This window comes from Rhamphochromis sp. 'chilingali', assembly GCF_963969265.1.
Source record: "Rhamphochromis sp. 'chilingali' genome assembly, chromosome: 11".
NCBI classification, from domain to species: Eukaryota; Metazoa; Chordata; class Actinopteri; order Cichliformes; family Cichlidae; genus Rhamphochromis; species Rhamphochromis sp. 'chilingali'.
In genome coordinates this window covers 31,954,094-31,979,480 of record NC_137938.1, presented here as the reverse complement: position 1 = coordinate 31,979,480, position 25,387 = coordinate 31,954,094, and positions in this window count along the sequence as shown.

Below are 25,387 nucleotides of genomic sequence, written 5' to 3'. Positions count from 1 at the left end.
GGAAGGGACTAAGGAACTGACGGCAGTGCTCCACTGTGGTCTGTCAGACTGTTATCAATGCTGCTGAGCTGCATTTGTGGGCGCGACGGGGAGGGCATGACGGAAGGCAAAGATGGTGACAGAACAACCACAGAGAAGAGAAGAAGAAAGAACGGAAAGAGAAGGTAGGGGGAGTTGAGGATGGATGGCAGCAGGAAAGGTGTCTGCAGGACATGGCGAACATGCAGGGTCGAAGGATGCAGTTTATTCCCCTTGCTGCCTGACTGTCAGCCCAACAGTAATGAAGTTAAATGAGGGCACACACTCGACAAAGAGCATTCGGGAAATGGGTGATCACCTGTGGCCAGAGCAAAAAAGAGAAACAAAGAAAAGGGTCCACACGTGATTGACAGAGTGCAGGAGACGCAGCGCTGGCTCGGTCAATCAATAACTCTTTCCTCTTGGGCCAAAACCACCTCACCAGCCTCATCAGCGGCTCCCATCTCCGACCTGACAGGGGTCTCTTTCCATGTGTCATCACACTGAAAGGAAAAGTCACCTTCTTCCACAGTTTAATGGGATTCCTTAATAACAAGTGGATGTGGAAGCAACAAAAGAGACCTGCCTTTTCATTCTTTAATGGAGCTGCTTCTGGTTGATGTCACACAGCCGCCAAGACCTGGAGATCAGTGCTTTCATCTTTCATACTTTTCTCCAGCCTTGAGACAAGGTGATGGGGTGGAAAAGAAGTTATTACAAATTGTATTTTGTCCATCCAAATATTGAAAAAGAATACTAAATCAGTCGGGTTTGTCATGGTCAGTTCATAAAATAGAACAGTACTATATGCAGCCAACTTTCAGGGCATAAATATTACAGGATTAGCAAGCAATTACAGTGATTTCCTTTTATAAAATGAGCTTTCCAAATCTTATTCAGGCATGGGTATTATGTCAAGCAAATATGTGTCTGATGAATGACTTATCATTTACCAAGAATACAATTAAAACTTCCTCACAGGAGAATCTCAATTTGCATTGATTCTGCAATTTGAGGCTCCAAAAAGTAAAAGTAAGCCACAGTATAATCAACCAAGTAAGATTTGCACAATAGAAAATATTTTGTATTTTCACTCAAGTACAGCGATACTCATCATACCAAAGAAAGTCCGTTTTAGCTAATCACACGAGTGACGGAGTAAAAAAACTATCCATTAGGAACATGTCATTCAAACACAATCATACAGAAAAAAAGTTGTTAACATTAGCACTTTAGCATTTAGAGTGTGCACTGCACCCTACTAGACATCAAATTATGGATAAAGTGCCTTCTAATGATACAGTTCTTCTTAAAGTTTTGTTCTGTGCCCTTCCTAAATATTTGTTCTAAGATATCTTCTATGGACTTAAGTGCTTTGAATCAGATATTTCTTTTTCTTTTGTTTTTCATGTGGTCAGCGTCTTTGCTTCAGGGATATACCTGGACAGTTAAAATGGTACTTGCTCAAAGCCTTTGACTGAACTTCAGTCAGTTTGAAGCCAACATCAAAAACAGTTCCTTCTTCCTGAATTCCCAGCTTGGTCTCAGAAGTCAGAAGATCCACTGTTACTTGCTGTCTTTCCCTTTAATTGGTGTTATACAATATGAACTTGCAGTGGGGAAAACACTGTTGCTACCAAGGCTGTTTCCATAGATCAAAAACTCAGTCAACCTGATTTCATATAGTTGAAAATCCATATAGTTGGGACTGCACTAAAGATTAATTTTTGAAGATATGAATATACTTTTAAACAACTTGCATGCATGAAATTTAAGGTTTTTGCAATATTTTAATGGTAAACAAATTTCTGACCAACTGCTAAAGTCATCCAGAAAATTAGAAATTAACGATGAAGACGGATCTTTGATATTTAATGTCATGATTCAACTATTTTTTGGGGAAGAACTTCTCTTAAATGAGATGAAACTCACTGTGCACATCACAAAAACAATCAAACCATGATTTCTGAGAGAATTCCAGACTGCACACCCTGCCTGAATTTTTTTTAATTACCTGTAAGCAAAGTAAGTTCAGTTGAGCCTGTCAAAATATACAACTCTTTCCATTAGCACTCTAATTACAATTTAATTGATAACAAGGTGTAATTTGCGCTAACAGCAAGGCAAAAAGGTTCTCTTAAGAAATTCCAGTGGCAGTTTGACAATGTACAGTACTGTTATGCATCAATGTACAGCCCATAGATTTTCTTCCAAGAACCTTAATAAGTTTCAGGACCCATTTTCTCAAGTCTGCCTTCTTTGTTTGTTCCCTTTATTATCCTTAATTTGCCATCCATCCAGTGGTGATGAGGAGTCTCACTTCAGTTGTTTCATTAACTTTATTGCTAATAATATATTTCATTATGGCCTGTTATTGGAAAGAATATTGCAATCTGCTCATGACAGCTCACGTCCAAAATTGTTAATTAAGTAAATTAATGGTGAGGCCAGATAAATAAATAAAGAACACAAATTTGCATACTGTAATTGAATGTCACTCTTGGTTATTCTGCTCTTTGAACTGATGGATAGGTACCATCCAAACCACTGACAATAATGAACAAAAAAATCCACAAAAACACAACAGACAGTCACACGGTGGTTATCTCCATGCATTAATCTACAATATTGACAAAAGCACTCAACATAGCAAATGGAATCTCCAGTCAAAAAGCTTGTATCTGTTGTGTCCAAGATAAAGACAATGTTGGATAACACCTCCCACCCACTCCATGACATGTTGGTCAGTCACAGGAGCTCGTTCAGTGAGAGACTGAGATTACCGAAAAGCACCACTGAACGACACAGGAAATCTTTCCTGCCTGTGGCCATCTCCCTGTACAACGCATCCACTTAACACACTGTTTGCTGCTACAACTACACATGTTTCTTTTCCAAATATTTATTTATAAGTGACTTATGTATGTATGTATGTATGTATATATATGTATATATTGTACTATTCTTAGTTAGCGTATTGTCTGTCTTGTCTTAATGTTGGTTTAAAATGGAGCACTGTAACAAAAAATAATTTCCCCCAGGGATCAATAAAGTATTCTGATTCTGATTCTGATTCTGTTCTACATCCACTATCAGTCGTATCTCAACTGGACGCTGTGCTGCCAATCAATAAAACCTATGAACGATTTATTTGACAAGCCCAACGGTCACATAATAAGAGAAGAAACAAAGTAAAATAAAGCATAATCTGCTGTGTGTTTTCATCTTGACGTTTCACTTTTGATCATCAGTCAGTCTTTTATCTGGGTTATTTTAAGTGTAACTAGAAACCCTTATAACCAAAACTGTCATAGTTAAACAGGCAAGGAAGAATTTGGGAAACCAATTTTCTGCTTAGTATCAGAATGTGCCACAGTGGCAATGTGAACTTAAAATATCGTTCAAGACACTAATGTCATCTTAAATAGTTTACATTTTTAAACTGAAATCATTACAAAGGTTACTAAAATCATTTCATTGCCTGAAGCCTAAAGCTAGAATTTGCTGCCAGAGAGTTTTAAAAAACTTAAAAGAAGCTAAAGAAGAAGTTTTTATTAACGTGTTTGGAAACTTTGTGACTTTGTATCTTTTGGCTCTTTTTTGGTCTCCACCACATTAGTGGATAACTTTATTTTAACATCTATTATCTGTTTTTGATGGGATCTAAACACATAAGATAAGATAAGATAAGATAAGATAAGATAAGATAACCTTTATTAGTCCCACATGTGGGAATTTTTTTTGTCACAGCAGAAAGTGGACAGTGCAAAGTTATATAGCAAAAATTAGAGAACACTGGAATACAATAAGAATAAGATACTGTACACAACTGTACAGAATAAAATAAAATACTATATACAATAGGATAAAAATAGAATACAAATGCTATATACAAATACAACTTATACAACATATTTCCTCTTCAGCAGATAAAGCAATCTACACATCTTCATCTCATCTTCATCGACCCTTTCCTTTTTAAATTGCTAACAACAACCACATTTGCATAGGAATACAGTTTGAGAGGACACATCTAAAGCTGTGGCAGGTCAACCTTGCTACCCATTTTAACTAAAAAAATTGGAATTGACCTTCTAGGACATTTTTTTAAGTAACTAAAATATAATAGCACTTAAATACAAAGAATCAGAATGGAAAACCATACTTATCTTATAGTAGAGTACAAATCCACAAGAAAAAGTGTCACACATCACAATTATTAGGCTGACTGGGTAGCAGAAACTCAATTCCGTGTCCTACATAATGCAACTTAAACATGATAAACGCCTCAATATTTCACCTTTTTTATGTTGCCAAACTCTTCTGTATCCAGATGGCTATGAGTACATAATGGCTAGACTAAATACTGACATTTTGAAATGAGAAAAGAATAACTAACCCTGCAGAATTTATAGGCATGTAAGAAACTGAAATGGGCTTTAAAATGGGAAATGATGCCTTGATTAGTAGCCATTTGTGCTGAAATTAAGTTGGCTCTGACTATGAATACCAAGCTGCAGGATTTGTGAGCACATTCATTTCTCCTCTTTTTTGCTAAAGTACTGTTTCAGTGCATCAGTATCGCCAGAGAAGATCATACCCTGTATGGCATTGAGCTCTATCATGACTCCCGCTGCCTGGCCTAGAGACAGATTTAAGAGACAAAGGCAGGCGGGTATGGCCGCAAGAAGGAGTTCTTTGCTAGCACCTAATGAGGATAAGAAAAAATATGAAGTCTTTTCTTTTCATTCTTAACTCCTTGAGATGCCTGTGCTGGGGTGATAAAAAGAAAAAATAGAGTTCATTTTACAGGGCTCACTGAGACAGAGACACAGGATTTCAGAAATGGAAAAGTTTAAAAGTGCTGTCGCCTGCACTGATGGACACATGTGGTGAGACAGCCTTCAGCAGCTGTTCTGATGTTGCTGATTATGAACAATCTATTCTCCAAACTCATATTCGCCATCTTCCCTGTTCTTTCAAACCTGACTAAAGGTAAATCAACAGTGCAGGAATTCAACAAGCAAATATTTTACATTTAGAAGACATTTATTAAGATAAGTAGACGTAAAAAACAGCACTGATTGGATTTGATGCCTGCTGTTTGGGTTGAACATCACAAAGCTCTTACTCTTGCATACATAACTTATAAATGTGCTTGATATTACAGGTCTGAAACACCTACATTGATCCAAAAGTCTTGTTGGGACTGAGGTGTCATCAAACTGCATACCCATAGACACAGGTTTGTGCCATGTGTAACGTCAAGTACTGTGCAAATGTCTTGAGCCACCCCTGCTAGGAAGATGGGAAATGGGTGGAAAGACTTATTAAAAACATTAGGCAAAAACTGATATTTTTATACTTTTAACAAGAACGAAAATCACTATTTGGTGCAACGATGTTTTTTCTTATCACAAGACATGAAAATAATAAACATAGTTCTCACTTTCATAAACATCAGAAGCCAGAATAAGCCTGGATGTGGGGTATATTTTATACAATACTGTGCAGTCTCAAGACCCATCCAACCCACATTTCTTTAAATTTGCTAGAAAATTCTAACAAGCTTGAAAGTCAATATTTGGCACAACTACCATTATTCATCAACACATTATGAACTCTCAAAGTCAAGTTCTCTAGTAATTTCTTTAAGTAATCTTAAGGAATAGTTCTCTGGATTTCTTAAAAAACATGGGAAGCTTTTCTTTGCTTGCTGCTTGCTTCATTTTGTTCTGTTCTCTGTCGAGATGATCCCACACTGGTTCAATAATGCTGTGGTCTGTGCTCTGGAGAGGTCAGTCCATGACTGATAGTGCTTCAGTGTGTTTTTCTGCCCAGGTTATGATTTTACTGCCATGGCAGTGCATATGAGATCATTGTCATGCTGAAAAATGAAGCCATAGCCAATTAGATGCTTTCCAGATGGCATTGCATGATAGATCAAAATCTGGTACTTTTCTGTGGAGCTGAAAGATAGCCCCAAATCATGACAGTCTCCACTGTGTCTTACAGACCTTTCTCCTGACCTCCTCCGTGCACACTGACCATAATTTGAACCAAAAATGTCAAATTTAGTTTCGTCACTCCATAAGACTTCTTGTCACTTATTTTAAATCCATTTCTTGTGTAATTTGGCATACATCAGCCTTTTCTCTCTGTTTTGATTCTTTAAGAATGACCTCTTGACAGCCATCTTTCCACCTGATAAGGCTTCAGTGAACAGTAGATGGATAAAATGAAGGGCCAGATGTGTCTCACACTTCCTGTGTCAGGTCTTTGATGGATTGTTTTCCTATTTCTGAAAGACATGACAGTTCAGCTACCATTCATCTGCTGTAGATAGTTTTTAGGTCTGACATTGGTTCTTTTGTCTTCCACTTGTCCAATTTTGGCATGCTCACTATGCCAAGATATGCCAATTTCTCAGGTAATAGCTCATTGGGAATCACCTTGTTGGTCTAGAAATACTATGTTATGCCTTTAAAAACTGCGTTAGCTTTGACATTTTGTATAGAGTCTTCTAAAGAAATGTTACAAATGGTGTGGTTTTGTGACAAGCTGCTGGTAGCAAAGTGCTTTAAGTTACAATTTAAAATTGGTTAATTGCTAAAGTGATCCATCAGTTAGGTGCCTTTTTATGCTTGAACGACTCATAGGTCAAAAAACATTCCACAGATATAAAACAGGGACTGCTAAACCTAAAATCATAGAATAAGCAGCCACTCACCAAAGAGAAACTTAACAAACTTTAACATAATGTTAATGGAGCAACAAAACGGACCAGTGCAATATGGAGTACATTATTTGCAGTATTAATGTACAGTATTTTTATTTTTCATGACTATCTTAACCAAACCTTCAGTCATAAATAATACATTATATGCAATTTTGGGGTACACTCTGCAATGATTATCTCTATATATGTAACAAATTACAGTAGGACAGAGATAGATGAGAGACTTTTAGCTGCTATATTCTGAACTTCTGAGGTTCATTAATATCAACAGGAATAAAACAGCATGATAATTTAAACTATTCCTTTATTGCTCCACCTAAGGGATTCCATAAATCACCTCAGTGACGGGTGCAACAATATGTGTGCAAAACAACTATTGAAAAGGTGTCCAGCAGATTATTTCAAGTTCTCTTTTCCTACAGTCACCGCCTTACAGTTTCCTGGTAAATACTGTGGTGAGTAAGATACAGGTGCTGTCCTGTCACTTCCAATTAGATGCCAGCTATTCAAATGTAAAGCTCTGCTAACCAAGTGTCAGGACATCATTAGCGACGGGTCAAACTGCATTATGCTCACACATACAGGTCGTTATGGCCAAGGCATGGAGAAAACAAGTGTCAGTGGAAGGTAAACGAGACTTCATTCATATACAAAAGCCATTTTCTGAAGACCTACCTCTCAGTACTTTCTCCACAGACAACAGCTTTAATGCCCAGCTTCAACTACAGCAGCAAATGTTAAGCATATGTTCTGAAATATGTTTGATATCCTGCCAAAACTCAAGGATGTAAGGAGTGCTTCGCCAGCCTTATGAGTCTGTAAATGTTTACAGGTAAACCTTAAAATGTGGGCTCACTTAAACCCAGAGAAGCCAGTTGAACCAACAATATAAGTCAGAATGTATATATGCAGTGTAAGTTAATTACCGCATGGCTGTCAGACCAACAACAAGTAAACACCAAACACTAGATATGACAGACATATCTGACAAAGCAGTTCTTTATTTTTCAGCTCCTAAACTCTCTAAAGTAACTCAATGTCAAAGAGATAAAAGAGAAGCACTTAACTATACTATTATTATCATAGAGACTAAGTAGTCTCCTTCTGAACTATTGTGAATATATTAATGGAAACAAAGCCAAGAGCACAGTGATGGCAAGAGTGCTGAGATTTTGTTTAGCAACATCAGTGCTATCAGTGCATGCAGTGCAGTGTAACGAATCGAAATGTCAGCATGTTACTATGCTCACAATGAAAAGATAATCAGATTATGAATTCTAAATTTACACGAACTGACATTTTATTGGCAAGGAGATCACCAATGCTATTAGGATTCATTCTAATATGAAGTGTTCCTGTAGGACCGGATGAAAAGCCATGACAGTCTGTTGTTGCTCTTCCTTAGTTTGGACAAGAGAAGTAGACTGATCATCCATGCTTTTAGACGTATTGCCAGTTTAGCAAAATTGGAGTGGAGGTGTCCTGATTTCAAAATAGTGAACATGTGTTTTTCAACTAGCTTCAATAAATAGTCAATGCCTCCAATCTAATAACTTTTGGTCACGTAAACAGTTTCCATCATTAATTTTGTGTCCCCTATCAAATACTTTCATCAGTCAGGGCTCATATGTATTGATGCATGTCTGTTTACACCAAATTGAACTTGAACTTGAGTCATCACAGCTTTTCATAGGAATACAGTTTAAGAAGACAAATCTATCAGTTTCATAACAGTTAACTTTGGTAACTGTTATGTTTAGAAAAGTTCGGATTAAAATAAAAGGTTTACAAACAGCTCTGCCACAACGTTAAGATGGTAGTGAGCATTTGCAATCATCGATTGTGCTAGCGGTTCAGGCTGTTTAGTGATGGTGATGTAATGGTGTTTCTTGGCACACTTTGGGCCACTTAGTCCCACCTGAGCACCATTTAAACTCCACGGCCTACCCGAGTATTGTTGCTGACCATGTCCTTTCCTTTGCGACCACAGTGTACCCATTTTCTAATGACTTCTTTCAGCACAATAACACGTCCAAAAGTTCAAAATATATCACACTGGCTTCTTGAACATGAGTTCAGTGTACTCAAACATTCTCCAGAGTTACCAAGAGCTTTTGGGATGTGGTGGAACAGGAAATTGATGCTACGGATTTGCAGCTGAAAAATCTGCAGCAATTGCATGATGCTGCAGATTTGTCATGTGACATTCACACAACCAAAAAATTTTTATGATTGTCACATTTTGCTATGAGAACAGGTTAAATATTTGCATGCAGGAATAGAACAAATTACCCAGAGCACACGTAAAAGAAAAAATGGTCATTTTACATTCACATGTGTATTTCTGTGTACAGATTAATAGACATTGGTCGTTATTTCCAGACGGTCAAGTTTCACTGATTTGTTAAAATATTACTTATGTTGTGTTCAGTACATCAAACCATATTTCCTTAATTTTGAATGTATTAAGTTCAATTCAGTGCAATTTTATTTACACACCGCCAAATCACAACAGCAGTCGCCTCATGGTGCTTTATATTGTAAAGTAAAGAATCAACAATAACATAGATGAATGGAATTAGACCATTATCCAAGATTTGCTGAACAGCTGACACTTTCTTCTAGATGCTGAAAATGACAACACAAAGACAGACTCATTCGACTGGATGATTCATTTTCAAATGTTATAAATAACCCAGAGTTTATACAGGGCAGGCTGGCTGACGTCAATCTTCTGGACATCAGCATCATTTTGATATTGTCTCTGCTGATGCTTTCAATCAGCTGTCTAGTCATAGAGTCCTCATCTGGACTGTCATCTCGTTGACTTTCCTCTGACTTTAGTTTAATTAGAAACGGTTACATCAGATTCCATGTGCTAGAAAGTGGCACACACCTATAATGACATACAATAATCTCAAAGCAGCTATCAGTCACAAAATTCATTAGTAACATCCCTTGATGTTAAGTGATCTGATGTTTTGCCTTCAGGCACTTTCCATTAACCTTCAGCTCTTTTTAAAACACATCAATTAATGATAAAATTCCCTCAATGCAACCCCCTATAACAAATCTATTAGTGCCCAATCCTGTATATTTCTTCAGGCACACCCTGAGCAAAATGGTTTTCAGAGTTACCGTCTCTCATTACAGTGGTAAACATTTGAAACAGGATGACCTGTTAACTCAAAACCCCTCTAAACCGCTGTAGGGCTATATAATTCTCTGTATTAAATCTTCTACCAGTATAAAGCTGCAGTCAGAGAAAAGCTTGCAGCTTATAACAAGATTTCCCGGAACCCCATTCCCTTTGACCGATAACCATGCATTTCTTAAAAGTTCATCAGGAGTTTTGATTGTGTTCTATAAAACTAATGACAGCTCGCATTCTAGGAAAAATAAAAAAGAGTTATGGGGCAGGTGGGAGTAGTTTAGTCCCATTCTTCCGTGGAACACCTGCACAGGAGAAATCGAGCAGAGCAAAGCGAAAAGCAGCGGGATGTTTTGAAATGGATTAATGCTCCCACTGTTTGAGGTTAACAGCCTGTCGCTGGGTTTCCTTATCAGATGGCCAAGATCAATGGCACAAACACATCTGCTCCCAGAACAATCTGCCAGGGTATTGCTGGACACTGCACTAGGAATGAAATAAAATCATTATCCAGGAGCTCCTAGAGCTATTTTAAACCTATTCGTCCTCTGAATCCAACACAGCGTAAGGACAACATCCATTGACCTGTTTGGGAAGACTCATGTAGGAAGACAGTTTCAAAACTGTCTCAGACTAAACTAGAACATGTTTTTTTCTTCAGATACACAATGGAATTGTCTGTGATTAGATACCTGGGCTTTTTTTTTTTACATTAGGTAGTGTAATCTTCCATGTAGTAAATTACATGTGTTATCATACATTGAAGTTTTACCTGAAAACAAGCGTGTTGGTTTCTCTGTAATAACCAGAATTCGGGGCTGATACCACACATTTCCAAGTAATCATCACACTCCTAATAATAAATCCTAGTTATTTGTAACAACCACAGGTGTTTCCAGGTAATAAAGCACAACATAATATTTACATTGCTACCTACAAACAAATAAGAATGCTGGAAACATAAGGCAGGATTCATTTCAGCATTACATAACGGCAATAAAATCCTAATGTTAAAGTATCAAACAATTACTTTATTATTATGAAGTTACTACCACAAATCAGTGTGTAAGAAATACGCAGATATGGCATTTTATTGCTAGCAGGTTATTATCTTGTTACCAAAATATTACTATATGATTACTAATTGGTTTTTCCTCATAGGTCTCCACTTAGTTTCCATGCGATTTCTGGCCTGTTATTACCCAGTTACATAACTTTTAATGTAGTTTTGCTCATCTATAACTACTATTAATAGAAGAAAATTAGACGTTACTTGAATATTACTTTGGTAATAAAGAGGCATGCTATTTCCACATATTACATTCTTGTCTCCGCCTTATTATCCGGCTACTACAAAATTATTTCAAATAGAAAGTCACAGTTACTGTAACTTTCTAATAAATCTAAAACAAAAAAATCTCAATTTGATAAGATATGTTTTCTATTAAAGACAAAGCAAACTGAGGTCACCAACGCCAAATTCCAGTTTTCTTATCCATAAGATTTATTTTATATAATCTGGACACGTAAAATAATTATAGGGATTTTGAATTGCACGGTGGTTTCTACAATTCCCTCCTACATTTTATATTTGCATTTTATTAGGCAGCTACTTCAATGATAAGACAGTTCAATGACAACATCTCTACTCAAATTTCACTATATTTATTAAACTGGTTTAATTTGTTTTGTCAGAATTAGTTGACATCAGTTAATACACCCAAGTGGTTGTGTGTGTCATGCTATCTGTTTTTGAATTGAGCTGAATGCCCACCATCCATTTTCATCCTTCTACATAATATTAAAAAAAAACCCAGTGTGGCCCATTTAAATAGTCTCACTTAGCCATAGGCACAGTAACAGAATAATCATATATTCTGCAAGAAAAAAAACGAGGCAATTATTTGTGCATTTTGTGCATTAAAAACGAATCATAGATGGAACACCTTTTTGTGTTAAAATAATGTAAAATAAGAAAAATATATATTTTGAAAGAATTAGGACATTCAAATATGTTCAGCATTTAGTTTTTCGGCCCCGTGGCTAGTTTTGCAAGTTAATTTGCTTTTGGAAATAAATCAAATTATAAGTTTTAGTATTCAACTTACCATTTGTATGTACACATACTGTTCAAGATGACATGTGTTAACAGCCTTGATGATCTCCCTTAATAACAGCACATGTCTAAGTTTTTCATTGCAGATCTGGCTGCAATGTTATGATGCAGCTGGACTTAAAAGAGGTGTATGTTATCTAATTATTGATGTATGCAGTTAAAATTGAAGAAGTTTTTTTCCTCAATATAAAGATTTATTTTTAAATGTTGTATATATACCAGCTTTAATGCATCAGTTTGAAATGAAAGGCTTTTGAGAAATGCTAACAAGTCATGTAAGTGCTGTGATCATGTGTTTGTTTCATTTTTTTTACCCATTTGTCTTGAAGCAATTGCACTCACATGAGTTGGAATGGTGCTGAATGCCTGTTGGGAAATCAAACAGGAGCTCAGTTGAAGCGAAGAGTGCTATTTTGTTAAAATGGAAATTGTATTGAACATTTCTAACATACAGTACCACTTCAAAGTAACTTTCAACACTAAGCCTTCACATTTAACCATTATCAATTTTTGCTGTTACACTTCACTAGTACCTATTTGATAAGACTTTGAGTTATCCATACTTTTTATTTGTTATGCAAAGTTACACCTCAGCTTCAAAAAAAATTGTGATTTCAAATCAAATCAAATCAAAAACAAATTTCTATAGCACATTTTAAAAACAACAGTGTTGACCAAAGTGCTTTACAATCAGCCAAAAGGAGAATAAGTAGTTAAAAACAAAGCATTAACAAACAAGACAGACCAACAAACAACACAAGTGACAAACATAAAAAGCAAGCCGGATGATAGTCAAACTAGTTTGATTCAAAAGCCAAAGTAAAAAAGTGATTTTTAAGACGTGATTAGACTCGGAAGTACTAATGTCAACAGGAAGGTTATTCCAGAGTCTAGGAGCTGCAGTTGGAAAGGCATGATCCCCTCTGGGCTTCTGCCAAGACCTTGGTTGTAAGAACATCTGCCTAGAAGATCTTATCGCTCTTTTGGGGTTATACAAGTAGAGGAGCTGCAGATAATGCAAATAAAAACAGACTTCAATAATATTAAGCTTATATGTAATCACATTTTTAAATGTTGAAAGTGTTGAAAAGCAATATAAAAGTATATTATAAGTAAAACTATATTTATTTTCATTTCCAGCTATTTTGCAAAAGGCATGTGGTTTCATTGGCTTAAATGTGATGAAAGACTGTCAGATTAGGGTTACTGTGAAAACAGAATGAAGTAAGAAGGCAATACCTACCAGTAACATTTAAAGACCCATTTCATTTAAAACCTACTTAAAAAATCAGCTCGGCAATTATTATTTATTTTGTAGCTTAGAAATAAAATTTCATTTCATTATGCTGAAAATGTTCGACAGTCTTCTTACTGAATAAAGCAAATAAAAAGTTCTCTCATGCATTACTTGTTCAGCCAGCATCAGGACAAGTTACAGTAGCTACTGAAGGAGGGGGAGTCCAGCTAAAAAGAAAAGGTCACCTGGGAGTGTATAGCAGTGGGATGCCTTAAAGGTTAGCTCCATCGAGCTCTATCAAATATTAATGGCATCAGAGCCCCCGACAGGACCCCCCCGGCAGACAAACAAGTCATTTTAGTAAAGGGGGTGTTTTAAGAAGCCGTGAGGATTGTGATGCAACACTTTGTTGCCGCTCTGCTTCATCCCAATTCTTTCTGTTAGATTTTCACTTTGTGCTCTATCTGCAGAGGTCCAGCAAATCCTTGGCAATCCTATGCTGCAGTTTATGTGGCAGCATGAGGTGTTTTCCAATGTGCCATTCCTGTATTTCTCTTAAAAGGTCACGGGCTGGTGGATTGTGACTTCTTGCCCTTATATTTCCAGTATTTTGTATTACCTTATTGATCCAGTAATGTCAACAAGAGGGGCATAAAGGTTGCTGTGGAGTGCGCTATCTCTGCACCTATGCCTTATTAACTATGCACCTGCCTGGAGACATTAGGCTTGGTAGTAAAAAGAGCCAAAATTAATATTTAACAGAGAAAATCTGTCCGAAAACAAACTCTTGTCCTTTCTATAATGGAATATTGGCAGTGCTCTGAAATAATCTGGAAGGGTGCAACCATTTCTCTGATTGATTCCAAAAAAAGATATTTTACCTCAGTGGGGCAAGTTTCATTAAACACCGCTATAAAAGAGCAAAATGTGAGTTTATATTTTTCTTGGCAAGTCTCAAAACAGGGCAATTTTGTTTACTTCTTTGCAAAGTTTCTCTTGACTTACTGTAACCCGATATGAAGAATTTTCTCCGCAGATTAATACAATATAGAGATGCAGCAAAAGACAGCAGGTGTTGGCCAGATGTTCGCAAGGAATGCTGTGGGATTTATACAGTTTCTCTGCTGTATATTTGCCATTGATGTCATTGTTTTTGGCAACCACAATCTGCCTTTTTTAAGCATGCAGGTGCCCAAGGGAAGCATTCAAAACAAAAAGTGAATTTGTATACAGGGCGAGCCAACAGAATTACAGTAGTGGTTTATTTTTTCTGACAGTAGCTCTGTGCATAACGAACAAAAGAAGTGCTCTGTCTTTCCAAGCAATATCAAAGTACTCATGCAGTCAAACCAATGAAAAACTACCTTTTTACATGTTTCACCTTCTATCTTACCGCATAACTTACTAAATCCCATTTCATTGCAATTGCTCGAACGTGATTTATACTGCAGTCTCCTTTATGCTCAGATAGCACTAACAAATCTGGCATTCAGACTTGAGGTGCTCCATTTGTTGCAGGAGGCTTTAGTGTTTTTCCATTAAACCTTCCTCCATTGCTTACATTTGGAGCTGAATTCTTGTCCATCATACTTGTTAAATTTAAGAAATATCTTGTAGTATCTTGTAGAGGTCATATTGTAATGGTTTGTGATCGTTTTGATAGTTTGAGTTGGCATTCATGAAAATGGATTTTTAACCCAGTAAAGAGAAAACTGAAAATAACTTTCTCTGAGCCAGTTGAGTCACTCTCTTTCAAGAATGTTAAAAGGATGGAAAACTTGCACCTTTCCCCCAACAACTAAAAATCAATATCAAATTGACATAACTCATGATTTGTATGATATAAAATGAAACAATTCCTCCTTCCTGGCTTTTATAATCTCATTACCGCCAACCCATTGAGTCCACCCCAATAGTCCTGCAGATGCCCATCTTCATACAGCTTTCATCTGCTCCTTAATAATAGATTGTGGTCAGCTAGTCAAGTCTTCCTCCTGCTTCGGGGAGCCTCCGAGGCCTTTGGTTACAAGACTACAGTACTGCACTTCTTTACACAGCACATGAACAGGGAAAACCAGCTTCCCTGCTTGCAGCTCTTTGCTCTGCTTTCCTGTTTCTAATGTTTTGTGCATCGGCTTGGCAAGCTAGGCAAAGGTTCACGGAGCCACAGTGAGTGGAGGAATTCTGCAGTTCATTTCCATGTGCTGAAAATGAACCGAGAAAAATAACCACAAGGAATTGCTTTATGTAATCTTTTATGTCTGAGTCTGCATCCTCAATTTATGAAGCTGTAAACAGTATGCACATATTTCATCACTCCGAGGCGAGAGAGTGTGCGTGTGCGGTGTTTGTGGGTATGTGTGCACGTGGTGGAGAGAGGAGGAGTAGGGAGGATTTGTAATATCACCACAATATTAGAATGTGAATAATGCATATAATCCACCTTAGAGCGCGAAATAAGGCCGGGCCATTAAAAAAAGCTCTAAACTGAAATTGATGATAAGCATCACAACTGCAGAGCAATCTACTATAACCGAGAAACAGCAGCACGAGTGGTTTCTGAGTTAGATGAAGCTGCTTGGCTGCAAATGAACATGCAATGAGTGATTTACAGGTTAGCAGTTTATCTGGGACAGTTGCAGCCTAAGTGGAGTGTGGGAAGATAAATCAGTCTTGTGAAAATCTGGGATATAAATTTGACTTTTTAAAGGAAAAAATGTGCACCAGGGAAAGTCAAACCTTTCATTATCATCCAAAGCATGAAAGAAATGAAAGTGTTCAGGTGTCTGTTTTGAAATGGGAAGTTAGTGTACTTCATTAGATACTAAGAATATACGCAAGCTGAAAAAGGGGGCTGAAAACAAGCAAAAAAAATGAAAAAAAGAGCTCCAAACGGCTTGCACACTGCAGGGCTCCAGTTTTTACATATTTATTTTATAAAAGAGTGTTTTGAGCTGAATAGAACATCATCCTGTTGCGCGGTAAGTCTTTGTATTATTCTTTTCATTGTTGTCTTTCGTTGTTTGTTAGAAACAAATGAGGATTAGAGAAGCATGCGTATCTGTTAATGCTATTGTAGTGTTCTATGATTTAGTTAACATATTTATGCCCTGTATTTTATGCTATTGCATAGATATATCTACATAGATGTCACATGGGATCCGCTGTTTATTGGAATAATGCATCAGTGCGGCAGCCTTACTGCGTAGCTGGAGCTGGGCCTCCGCCTAGAGATTTAAAAATCCTCATAAATATCTGAATTTTTTGAGGAGTTTTCAATTGTTTTGGTTTGTTACGAAATGGCAGTAAAATGTCATGTAAATGTAAAAACTGAAGTGATTACTGGCAACATTTATGAGTTCTCTAATTGTTGTGGTCCATCAGTGTTTCTAACTTTATTCTTTATTAATTTATTTGATCAACACTGTGAATAATTATTAACTGTGTTTTTACTTAGTAAACATACCTGAAGATGCCTAAAACCTGAAGATTTATGCAGATTTAAGTCTTTAATTTCGGTGTTTAAGGACTACTGGCCAGAGGGCCCGGTGGCGCCAATGTCCGGCAGCCTCGCCTCTGTCAGTGCGCCCCAGGGTGGCTGTGGCTACAATGTAGCTTGCCATCACCAGTGTGTGAATGTGTGTGTGAATGGGTGGATGACTGGATATGTAAAGCGCTTTGGGATCCTTAGGGACTAGTAAAGCGCTATATAAATACAGGCCATTTACCATTACTGTACTACTACTACAACTATCTTTTCATGCCATAAATGAATATTGGTTAAAATAGTCCTTTTCAGTCAATGACCTTTTCAGAGTATTGCTGCCACAGAAAGGAACAAAGGAGATTCTCGGGCCAGTTACGCATCAGTTTTGAACACGAATACTCATTTTTGTGTTATCATCAGTATATGGTATATATCAGAGGTGGGACCAAGTCATTGTTTTGCAAGTCTCAAGTAAGTCTCAAGTCTTTATCCTCAAGTCTCAAGTCAAGTCTCAAGTAATGTCAGGCAAGTCAGAGTCGAGTCTCAAGTCACTGGTGTAAAAGTCCGAGTCAAGTCACAAGTCTGAAACTTTGAATTTCAAGTCCTTTCGAGTCTTTAAAAAAAAAAAAACGAAAAAATAATGTTGCAGTTATGCTAAATGTAAATATTAGACCATGTAATTTTTTAATCTGTGTTTTTCTCAACACATGACAAAATAGTGAACTTAGAAAATATACACAAATTGTGAAATTGCACCTCTTTAAAATGCAGCTCAATTAAACCTAGCTCCAAGAATAATTTTCACCGACAGTTCTGAGATAAGCTGCATGTTATTCTTGGATGCGGTTGTAGGACCGGCTTTAAAATCGCATGACAAAAATATCATACATATTAAAAAAAACTGAATCACCAACGTAGCCTGGACAACATTTGCTAGTTAGATGAAGTCAGCTATCTCATTGTAGCATATTTATATGCATATTTATAATCATACGGTTCTTGGAGTGAGCGCATACACTCATGAAGTTTAGTAACTTCCGGTCACTGCAACAAGCCCAGGTACAGTTTACCGACGGATGGGTGCAGGACCTTGAAATGCACCGTGTAGAACGAAAGACCATCGTACGTATCATAAGTTTACCAGTCTCACAAATTGTCGTCATAAATACACATTCGTTAACCGTTTATTAATAGGACCTTTGAGCTCAACGGTAATTAATTAGTAGTGGAAATAATTTCTGGTACCCATCACAGAAATGTAGCAGTGACAACAATATTGTATGCTGTAATCGTACTGGGCAATTAGTGATACAAAAAACCTGTTTTATCCTGTGAATAAAAGTATATGTTTTTGTCAATGTACCATAATAACAGAAGCGAAACGCAATATTGTGTCAGGACAATTCACTATTTATGCACAATAAATAAAGGAGCATAGCGCGACAATTTCTGTTCAGCGCCAGACTTGCTTGTAACCTATATCACCAATTATGTTAACTACAACAGCAGACTGACCTTTGTGTAAATGCTTGGAGCAGACTAACCTGTGAGCTGGAGGGTTCTGGGATGTTATATTTGATCTTTGAATGGCTGCAATCCAGACCATCCGTCGCGTCTTTGTTACTTTGGAAACATGGCTCGAACAATTTCTCTTCAACGACGTAATCCGATAACAACCGATCTCTTTACCCGTCGGCTTCCCGTGGCTGTCATGCGACCGGCTATTGCAGTTAATAATACAACGGCTTCTTGACATTTTTGTGTTTCTTTTTATCGCTGTGTGACTGATTTCAATTGAAAGCCTGCATGCGCTAGTACCGCTTGCCACGAGTTCCCAGAATCCTTTGCGGTTCTACCCGTGAATGACGTCACATTTTCAATCTCTATATAATATGCATGTTAAATTTTATATTTGGGGTAAAATATCAAGTCTTTTCAAGTAAACCGGTTCAAGTCCAATTCAAGTCCCAAGTCATTGGTGTAAAAGTCCAAGTCAAGTCACAAGTCTTACAACATTTTTTCAAGTCAAGTCTAAAGTCATAAAATTAATGACTCGAGTCTGACTCGAGTCCAAGTCATGTGACTCGAGTCCACACCTCTGGTATATATATCAGTATCTTTTTTTTGAGTGTGCATTGAAGCCTGAGAAAAGAGCATTACTCTACTGATGTATGAGTTAAGGTGAGGTTGCAGCATAGCAAACAAGCACCACATCCTGTTTACATGTAAATCAATACTGTTACATGTCTAAATGGTGAGAAACATCCAGGTCACACTTGCATAGAGGAATACTGGATGAGGCTCCGTGTAGCTTGGAAAAAGAGATGTCTCAGATATTTGTGAGCACCTAGTGTTATATACAGTATATACTCATAAAAAGATATGGCTTCAAAAAGTCAGAACATTGTGTGTTTTCCCACCCTGAACACAATGATGTGATATAAGATAACTTTAAAGACATAAAACAAGAGCTGGAGCTGGATGACAGAGCATAGTGTCTGGAGAGGTAAATTATTACAGTATACAAAGGCTTGCTAGAAAGCTTTATTCTAATAAAACACATCAACATTTTATCACTAGGTTCCAGCGGCAGCATCAACTTCTCTAATTAAGTGCCAAAAACATCAACAACAACCTCTGCAAATGGTTCAATAACTCTAAGTAACAGAGACTTTACAGCGTGCTTTCATCCAGGGAGAAAACTATGAAGTTTATATTCTGTGAAACAATGATTTACTGAGCATAAATGAATTTTCGCAGGTATGCTAGAATTACGCAATAACGACAGCAACTTTGAGGCCTTATTTCTCTAAACCCAGTATGTTTGAGTGAAATTTTCTTTAAAATTAAGAAATATGACAATGGTGGAGGTGGAGAAGCCACTCTTCGGATATATTCCTGTTTGAGATTCATCAAGTGTTGTGCACACATGAGCCTATGCATGGTTTTTACTGTTGGTCAATGAGACATTAATTCTGAACAGCTTATGGAGCTTAGGAGACTTGCTATACCTTCTACGCTCTACCAAAAGAAACTGTCAAAGACTACACAATAACGGTGAAAGCCAAGTACTTAAATTTATCTGTGGGCACACACACATCCATAAAAACAACAGTTGAGAGCACTCCAGAAGTCTCTCCTTACATGTTTGTAACTCTGTCCCCACCATAGACCAAAACATTGGGCTCCATGTCAAATTTCCTACTCGCTCATACTGGAGCTAAAAGTGCTGCTCACTAAAATTCTGAGTGCTTTTGATTTCCTTTCAACAGTAATAGAGGATGTGACAGACACAGAAATTCGTTAACCAACCTTCCATCCATCATGCATTTTCCTAACCACTTATCCAATTGAGGGTTCTTGGGGGTGCTGAAGCCTATCCCAGCTGACATCAGACAAGATGTGGGAACCACCACAGACGCATTACTAATCCATGACAGGGCTTACAGAAACAGACAATTTAGAATCACCAGTTAACCTAACAAGCATGTCGTTAGACTGCGGCAGGAATCTAGAGTAACCAGAAGGAATGCATTTTGCAAACCCCACAGAGAGAGGCCTCAGCTGGCCAGCAGATTCAAACCCAGAAACGTTTTCCTGTGAGGTGACACTGCTAACCCGTCCACCATCATAAGTAATAAATTATATGGGTAAAAAAAAAATTCCAAGTCTTTAAACATGTCTACAAACTGTGACAAAACACTTTTGGACTCTATAGCTAATTTCCTTCACACAAACTGTAAGTAATGCTTAAAGTTAGGCCACCAACTATCTAATAGGCTTCACCTCTAATATAACTTACAATACTTAACTGTTTAACAGAGATTCAAATTAAGTCTCTGATCCAGTTTTGGAGAAAGTTTGGTGGAACTTGTTTTTTTTTTTGTTGTTGTTGTTGTTTTTACAAATTTGCAGATATTTGTGTTTGCACACATGCAGTTTATGAACTGCTACTTTAGCTTAACACACCATTTCCTGTCTAAATATGGTTACTTTTTACTTCTGGGGGGGAAAATTCACTACAGTTGTACTGTACGTTCAAAAAAACAATTCTTCTGCCTCAACAGTGAATAAGATGTACTTAAATGTATACCAGTCAAGGAAATTTGTATTTTACGATTTTACCCTATGCTTGTAAAAAAAGAAAAAGAAAAGAAAATTCATGGAAAATTTACATGGTCCAGTCATCTTAAATGTACATGTGAATAATATCCATCCATCCATTCGCTTCCGCTTATCCTTTGCAGGGTTGCTTGGGGCACTGGAGCCTATCCCAGCTGTCATAGGGCGAGACGCAGGGTGCACCCTGGATAGGTCGCCAGTCTGTCGCAGGGCTAACACACAGAGACAGCATCGCAATCACATTCACTCCCGCATTCACACCTATAGGCAATTTAGATTGTCTTTGGACTGTGGGAGGAAGCCGGCGTACCCGGGGAGAACCCACGCAAACACAAGGAGAACATGCAAACACCACACAGAAAGACTCTGGACCTTCTTGCTGTGCAGCAACAGTGCTAACCACCATGCTGCCCATAACCCATATGAATAATAATCCTGGACAATCTACAGAAACTGATTACTTAACAGACACACCAATGCTTAGTGAAAAGGAAGACATTTACACACAGATTTTTAAAGTGAATTAAAGGCTTATATATAAAATAATGTAAAAGGTCAGTTTTTATAACACGAGTATTTACATCCCCCTTTCTTAATAAAATGAAACAACTGACAGCGTATGCCCTGAGAATATTTAGTTACTGTATATCCTCTCTGGCTAATGTCAAATTAGTTTGAAATATGCATGATTCTGATCCCTACATCAGCATGGATTAGCACTCTCATCACTTGTGTGTTTTCCGAAAGAACGAGCTGGGATGGCACCACAGCATCAATTAGTCATGTAAATGTCATCATCATTATTTAGACTGGGTTTTGATGCCTTTATCCTGAGAAGCCGGTTTTAAATGAAAGCTTAAAATGAAACAAGAATGGGGAAATCTCCGCTGATGATATCCACACAGCTGTAGATAAAATATTAAACACAGACCTCCAGGGCATGAAGGCTATCTGATTGGCAATAAAAACGGCTTGAACAATTTTAAACAACGCTAATTGGGATGGGAAAGACAATGAGATACGGCAGCAGAGGAAACACAATGAGAAAGTTCAGAGATAGCATGTGATCACAGATCAGTTTGCATTATGTTCCCCTTTATTACCTAAGATTTAATTGTACACGAAAACAATATGCTCTATCCTCCCGCCTGTTTCATACGCCTCACCATCTGTTGTTTTTCTTACTCAACTGTTCTCTTATGTTGCACTTCGCTCTAACAGTGGCCAAGATTGTCTAACTGTACCTCAATTTCTACAGAGATGAAAAAATGAAATGAACAAAAGGCCTCTTTCGACACACGTATATTTTCTCTCAGTCCAGAATAGAATGATTCTATCTGCGGCCATCACAGAAAATCTAATCATACAAGAAAAAAGAAAGAAGAAGAAGAAGAACGTGGCCACCTTTGGCTCCTCGTGATGTCAAACTCAGGATAAAGGTAGACAGATAGAGCTGCATACCTCCTAAAACTCTGAGTACTGTCAGTGCACAGCATCAACAAAGTACTTTTCTCGGTGCTTCCTCTCAGGCCTTTGATAAGCTTTAATAAATGTTAATAGAATACAGACTGCTTGGGGTAGAGTTTAGGAATTACAAATTGCTGAGCTCATTCTCAGGCATCCTCAAGGGACTTCTTGGACTGCAACACCTTGACACATTCCCTCGAGGGCACAAACGGAAAGGAATGAGAATTGTGCAAGAATGTGAATTTGACTACAGGGAGATGCTGCCAAGCAAGCGCGCAGATGGCTGTGTCAAGCTGGCAGAGAACGACGGAGAGAGGAGGGGTGGGTGGCACGTGGCCGTCTTTGGCACACCACAAGCATCTGGCACAAGAGGAACGTGCATCCCACCAACATCACTGCCACCCTCATCGCTGACGACAGCCCCGCCTCCCCCCTCTATATTCGGTTTATCGCACCACCCAGCATCTATGAAGACAATGGGACAGTGAAATTCTAGCGTGTCTGTGTCCCCTCGTTGCTGGAGCATTTCTCTTTGTGATATGAATGTGCATGGCTCAAGGTTTATGATAATCTCATCCCAGGGCTGATGGTGTCATGCAGGACTGGGTGGTCGCAGGGAAGTGAAGCATAGAGAAAATTTGCAGCTGTTGTGAATGAGAGGTTTTGTTATAAAGGTGGGAGCCTTACTGCAATGGCACAACCTTCTTTGCAATGAACTGATGAAGTTGTACACATTGAGCTCCCAAGCGGTACCCTCTTACACACCGCATGGCCGTTTTGTAAGGTTTGTCTTGGTCTTGCACACATTTATGGGTCTAATGGCTATAATAGGGGATCTTTTCCCCTGGTGCTCAGTTCAAAAAAGGCTCAAACACAGAAAAGGCGGAAACATTTCAGAAGTTTTTCAACATTATATGAACCCAAGTAGTTTGCATCTTCTTTAGTCTTTAGTTGTCCATAATTACATCTTTTTGTAACTGTCATCTCTAGGCTAACAAATTTCACGATACCATGTGCATTTAACATTTATCACATTTTCTTACAGAACCAGTACTTTACACAGATATGCATCCTGGCACTTTAGCATGCATCTCGTTAATGAGTTTAAACATATGAGATCAACAATCTGGTATCCATTTACCGCCTGTGAGGAGATTCCTGCTAAGACCCAATCACTTGGCAGAGACCTGGCCTCACAGCATCCAAAATGAGCTGCACAGCGATACATTGAACACACTGGCAAAACACACAGCAGTGTCTTATCTACACTGGCATGCAAACAAGCCAACACATTACAAGGGCAAAACATTATGGCAAAACACATTCATTTTCAACAATGTCTCACACAGTTTAATGAGTTTTACAACAAAACAATGTACGCCATTGCACTATATTAGTATCACTGCTATGCCTTTATAGTACTTCTCTTTTAGCCAAACCCTTAAGATTCACATTTATATGACGAGTAAATGCTTTAGATATATGACATAGATTTGTTGAGCATCAAATGTATTATATATATATTTGTAATCTTTAATCTATACCAAAATAGAAACTAATAGGCCACCTGATTTCCAAAACATGGAGATACAATAATGAACAACAGTAGCGTATGATTTAAATCAAATTTTGTGACATTCAAATCTGGAGAATTCATTTTTTCTTTATGTTTGTCTCTTTTTGTTTTAATACATTTTATGTATTTGTGTAACATTATTGCAGTGCACATGCTGTAGTCTCATAGCATTGTATTATAAAGCTCAATGTTACACCACTGTATATGATGGTGATGTTTCCTGGTGTGCTAAAAGCATTTTTGCCCAAAATCAAAAGGTAAAAAATGTAGATCTCTGACTTGGTGACAATTGTAAGAAGTAAATAAAATACAATTTTGTTTGTCTTTTACTCTTTAGTGTGAACAGACTGGCCTAAAACATCAAACATCTTAGATAAGAATGACATTGCTGCAAAGATGACAGCAGACACTGATGCACACAGCCATGAATGATAAAAGGACCTCCCACTGCACGGGGACAGCGAGGGTCAAGTTCAAATTTTTTGTATCATCTGCACTCCAGAAGAATCTATAGAGAAATAAAAAGGATTATAGATCTACTCCCAACCCATGCTGCAGGGCTTCATCATCAGCCCCTGTGCTGGGAAGGGGAGCGTGCAGAGGGCTTTGACAGACTCACACCATTTCAGTGTCGAGACAAAAGCACCATGCTGCTTTATCCAGCAGGAGGTGTTTAACCAGCTTCAGAGGGCTACTGGGACTCGCTGCCTGCCAGATGACCTGTTTACTGCTGCGTGCTGCCAAGATTTTTTTTTAAGGACAATTCATATTTTAGACTGTTTTTTCTTTGTTATGTTGTGTTTTCTGGATATTCTATGGCCAATTATTGTGATATACATGTTTGTAGACCTTTTTTTAATCTTTACTCTGACATTTGTTTCTTACTTTTCTAGAATTGATTTTCCAACACTGAAAAATAAACTGTGCAGTTATTTTTATTAGTTTTGGGTAGAAAAGGATATATAATACATCATATATAATACATCAAAAGACAAACCATGCTATTGCTGCATTGTAAACTTTTCATTTTCGCTAACTGGATTGTAAAAATAGTTTTTATGACTTTCTTTGAACATATCGCTGTATCAAAGCTGAACATTACCTATAGGGAAATTATGTCTACTCATTTTTCATCATTTTGAATAACAATAAAAATATCACTATTGATGTTTTTTTAATTATATTAAGTAACACTCACCATGCAGGTTTACTTTACTTTACTATTGACATGAGAGGTGCAGTGGCACCAGCATCTTTGACAAAACTGTTATATTTACTAAACTTTACTACAGTAAAAAGAGTTGACCAGTCAAGTATTATTCAATTATTATTGAATAATATAGTATTATCTCTGAAATAATAACAGAGTGGCTGGGTAGTAAGCATGACCCATTATTACCCACAAAGCATTTCATTACCATTATCATCGACCTGCAAGTAAGAATTCTTAGGTTTCAGGCTGTGCTAAATGACA